The sequence below is a fragment of the Malus sylvestris genome, chromosome 13 (genome assembly GCF_916048215.2).
Source record: "Malus sylvestris chromosome 13, drMalSylv7.2, whole genome shotgun sequence".
NCBI classification, from domain to species: Eukaryota; Viridiplantae; Streptophyta; class Magnoliopsida; order Rosales; family Rosaceae; genus Malus; species Malus sylvestris.
The window spans coordinates 34,815,985-34,821,271 of record NC_062272.1 but is presented as its reverse complement, the minus strand read 5'-3'; the positions used below and the strand labels follow the sequence as shown (position 1 = coordinate 34,821,271).

Here is a 5,287-nt window from a genome sequence, read left to right as displayed (position 1 = left end):
GTATGGAGGAGATTTGAAGGTGAATCACGATCGTATCTTCAACCAGCTTTCTCTTAAATCATATCCTGGCTCGGGCGAGCTTGCAAATTGGAAGGAGATGATTCAGGAGAAAAACCGGTCACTTCTGATAGGTACTTCTCTTTCCATCTGATTCTGTTTCTCCTCTGATGTCCATATTCCCTTACTTTTGTTTGATTCTGCAGCTCCAGTGGATATTGAATCTGAAGCCATTGAATCAGAGAATGACTCTGCTGATGCTGCAGTTCTTCATGGTGTTGCCGCAGAGGCTGAGAGACGAGAAGCTAGGGAGGGGACGGACATCTCAGACTCCATTGGGGATTCAGGGACTGAAGGAACACCCAAGGCAATCACCAAAGCCCTCAAGCGAAAGAAAGTGGTCATGGCTAAAGATCCTGGTCCTGCTCCTCTTCCGACAACCACAAAACCAATTCTCACTCGAAAGAGTAAGCGGGCAAGGATTACTATTCCTCCTAAATCAGGAGTCCCATATGCTCTAGTTCCTGAGGCAGGCAGAAAGAAGCAACAATCTTCAAGTGAGTTTCTTTTTTTCTATATCAAACTGCTACCTTTCTCCTTTATCTAATTGTCCCTTTTATCGATCAGCAGGACCTCAAGCATCTAAAAGGCCAATCCTTGCTTCTAAGGAGGAACCACTACGGGCTGCTATGCTTAAAAAGCCCGAAGAATTGTGAAACACCGCCCTCCGGGAACTCGAGGTATGGCTGATATTATTGTATACTTTCTTACTTTCATACAACCCTGAATTTGATTACTCTGATCAGGCTACGAGAAACGAAATGCTCTCTTCGCCCGAGGCTTCTCCACAACCTGCCCGAGAGAAAAATCTTTCCCCCTCCCAGACTAATTCTGTTGAGGTACTTTCTCTCCTTCCTTTCTACTTCTTGGCTAACTCTCCAATTTATGGATCTAATGGCTAAGGTCTTTTCTTTCCTTCTATTTTGTTTTCCTAGGCTGGCGCATCTACTTCCTTGCCTAGTCATGGACCTCCTCTGAGATCTATGACTTCTTCTACTGCTCTGGATGCGACTTATTCTTCTCAATTTGATCCGTCCACAGGAGTTATGCTACACTTCGTGGATGAGGATGATCCTTTGGTAAGTTATTATTATTTCCTCATTGAAAGTCTGCACATTGCTACCCAATTAACTCATTTTTATGTTTCCTGCAGCCATCTTCAATATATGATCCACCTCCTTCACTAGTGGTCTCGGATAAGGAACCCATAGTTCCTGAGATCCCTGTAGCTTCAGATGCAGCAATTTCACAGGCGTTTGCTCGCCCGATAGTAGATGAACCTTCTTCTCCTCCCCAAGATCAGACTCAGGTCCTAGAATATTTTCTTCTTGCTTCTTCCTCTGGTGACCTTTTTGCTGACAATTACTGCTTTCTTTGGATATATCCAGGATGCAGGCACAGGTTCAGGCGCAGCTCTTTCCCCTCCTGCTGGCGGTGAAGAATCTTCACCCCAACCAAGAGTTAGTACATTCTCTAGTGAAACTACGGGGCTGAGTCAGGTAAATTTCTTCTCTCCAGAACCTCTTTTTACTTCAACCTGTATTCAGATTATCTTGACCTAGTCTTTTGGTTTTTGTAACAAGCATCAAAAGAAACTTCCCTTCCTCCATTGGCTCGTAAATCACAGCGCCCTCATCCTCATTCATCTTCTAGAGGTATTGATACTTCCCCCTCTGGAGTTGAGCAGACTAAACAGGCAGAGATTACCCCCTCAATAGGCATTGTCTCATTGGAGGGAACTGTCATGCCGGACCCTCCTCCTTTCCCATCCTCTGATCCTGTCAAGTTGCCCAAACTCTTTGAAGCACTCGGGCGACTTGAGACGCGGTTGAAATCTTCAACGCAGCCTTCAGCAACCTCCATGTCCTCGGAGCAACAACGAATCTTTCAGGAATGGGCAAAGAAAGAATTCACCGCATCATTTAGTCTCAAGGCTCTTTGTGACCTTGAGAAGGTCATAACTGAATTTTCCAAAACCGGTCGTTTGTCCAAGCCTCAGCACGATTCTTTTCTCTCTTTCTTCAAGAACCTGAGGGCTCTGAGGGAACAATACCAGAGAGCGGATAGACAGGCTAACCGGGCAAAATGCTTTATGGAAAAAGAATCAAACTCTTCCACCCAAGTTAACCGACTGATGGAAGAAAGCATGCAGACTAAAGAACGGGTTAAAGTGGTTTCTTCTGAAATCCAGAAGCTGGATGAGCAACTGGTTGCCCTTAAGGAAGAACAAGCCACTCTTCTGGACACCCTTGAACACCAAATCGAAGGGGTAGAGAAAGCAACTTCGGAGTTAGAGCAAGCCAAGTCCCAACTTGTAAACCACTATACTGTCCGGCCGAACACAATAGGATTTTTACCATCATGCGAACATATCATTCTAGAATAATCACTCTATGTGAAGATGTAAAGTTTTTAGAATAGAATGATTTGTAACTCCTTTTGTATTAGAATGAACATATAATTTGCTTCTTGCTCTACCATATCTGGATCGACTTTGGGCAACTCTTTGCCCCCTCTGTCTACGCACTTCTCTCCTCCATCTTCCCTGTTGACAACCTTATAATCTGCCCCTGATCCTCTGGTCTCCTCATGGCACCTCTATTCAGTCGATACCCCCGGCTCCTTAAAAATGAGGTTGATCATATTGATAGGAGCCTCCGGAAAAGGGTTACTGTCCACCATCATACTGGCTTGGGGTGAGTCAAGCAATAGCTTCCCCTTCACTATAAGATCTTGTACCCAATCTCTAAACTGGACACAATTGACTATAGAATGGTTGAAGGTATAATGCAGCTTGCAATACTTTTTCCCCCTGAGTTCCTCGGGCTTGGGCATCTTTTTGGCACTGTCGGGCAAAATTACTCTGGCCCGCACCAATTCTTCATAGATCTTCAGTGCCTTGGTTAAATCGAACGAATAACTCTGATACTTTGGGGGTTTCATGGGGACGAAACCACCATCATTCATCACGATCTTCTGATCCTTGACAGGTTGGACTAATCCTTTAATCGTCAATGGTTTGAAGGGTGTGGTCATCTCAGCAGCACATACATCTATATTTTCTTCCTCATGACCATCCTCGTGTTCGGGCTTGGTTTCTCCCACCTCCACATGGTGAATAGTAGCCTTGCTTTTGTAGAAATGAGGGACTTTGGAAGTGTGCTTCACTTGCTGTTCCTCTTGCAACAACCTCTCGTACTTCGTGGCAGCAATCACAAGTTCTTGCAGCTCATTAAACCGTGCATCATAAAACCTTTTTCTCAAAGGTAATTTTAAAGCCCTTTGAGCAATGGATATGAGCTGTGCTTGATTGACGGGGAATTGGCATCTCATCTTTGTCCTCCTGAACCTCATCATGAAGTCTTCCGTGGACTCATGATCGTATTGTTTTACCTCCACTAGATCATTGATGGTTAATTCTGGCTCTATTCTGTAGAACTGTTCATGGAAAGCCATCTCCATTTGCCCCCAGTTGGCAATAGAGTTGGGGGGTAATAGAGAATACCATTGAGACGCCAATCCTGCCAATGAATTTCCAAACAACCTCAATTTGTAGTTTGGATTGTCCTCATACGCCATACAGTGATTGGAGAATTTGAAAATATGGTATCTGGAAGACACACTGCTGTCTTCACCTGTGAAGGTAGGGAATGCGGGCATCTTGAAGTTGAGAGGGAATGGATTTAGCTCGTCGATATATTCAGGATACGGCTTCTGGTAAGTAATCCTGAATACTGGGCGAGCCCGCGGCTGGGCATTTTGAGTCACCGTTCTTCTTAACTCAGCCAATTCCTTCCTTAGTTGCTGAGTGGCTAAATTATCATTATGACCGAGGATAGCTGATTCAATCTTCGTGCTCCGATCATTGCCCGCATTTGCTTCTCTCCTTGGTTCGGGCTTCCTCCAGTTAGATCCTCCACCTCTATTGACCATCGGGGGTGGCCTATAGGGTGGAGGTTTATCTGAAGTAGTAGTGGTAACAGTAGTGGTAGTCTCCTTTCCACTAGTTTCTCCCATTATACCTGGCATTCCGTACCTCATCCTTTCTTGTTCGTTCTGCCTCTTATTATTAAATGATAATAATGGGAAACTGGGAAACTCTTTCTCCAGAATCGGCTCCATCACTGGTTGACTTCCTTCAGGAATTACCTTTTTCTTTCCCCTGTCTCCTGCTTCTTCTAGTAGTGGGAATAAGGGAATGATTGGCTCATCTCTCGTGATAACCTCGCTCATTCCACTTCCTTGAGCACCCTTTGGAGTAGAGAACTCCAAATCAAGCCTTCTCTGTAGATTCCCTGTGAGCATACAGAGTCTGCTTACTTCTCCCTTTGTTTCCAGGGAGATCATTTCCATGCTCTTTAACACTTGGATCATTGTAGCTTGTAGCTCTTCATTGCTTCCCTTTCCTTGTGATCTTTCAGATGCAGTCGGGCTATCTGAAACCACCTGTCCGGATGGGGAAGAAGGATTTTCTGATTGTTCTGCCATTTGGAGAAGACCTTCCTTTGGATTCTTTTTACCAAGTTTATGGTTCTTCTCTTTGGACATGCAAGATCTGGAAGTTTGGATCCCACCGGGCGTGCCAAAACTATGTTCGTGGCAGAAATTCCCGTCGGGGATGTTTCCTGGCCGACGAGCACACAGCTCCCCTGGAGGTTCGGCGCTGGTTGAGGGCTGCTGTCGGACTTCTGCTTTCCTGTCGGGCTTTGTCGGGCAAGTCTCGTCGGGCAAGACTCTTCGGGCAAGACTCTTCGGGCAAGGCTGAAAGAGAAGGACAACGTTAACTATGAGAGGTGCCTTTGTGGGGCCTTAGGTGTAGGCCTTGAGGCTCGCAATCAAGGTTAACATTTTAGTGCTCAGGCGTGCCACTGCCATCTTCAGCATGGCAGATGTCGAATGGATGTCAAGTTTTAGTTGTGAATATGCATATGCCCGAGAAACCGTGTTAGATATAACAGGTGCCTTTGTGGGGCCTTAGGTGTAGGCCTTGAGGCTTCCTGTCAAATTAAACCAGTACTTGAGCATATTATATTTGGTCTTTATGGTTGTCAGAGTCTTATAACTATTATATTTCTGATTATCCGAGTCTGAGAGATAGAGCGAACCCAAATAGGTGCCTTTGTGGGGCCTTAGGTGTAGGCCTTGAGGCTTCCCTTTAGAGTCCGTTCTTATACTCAAACCACCTAGACCGCAGAATAGAATGAATCCAAATAAGTGCCTTTGTGGGGCC

The 5,287-nt window shown here is 45.3% G+C and overlaps 1 pseudogene; it reads left to right on the top strand.

Moving 5' to 3' along the window:
• Positions 1–446: 446 nt before the first annotated feature.
• LOC126595752 (uncharacterized) lies at positions 447–1,775 on the top strand (annotated as a pseudogene).
• Positions 1,776–5,287: the final 3,512 nt, after the last annotated feature.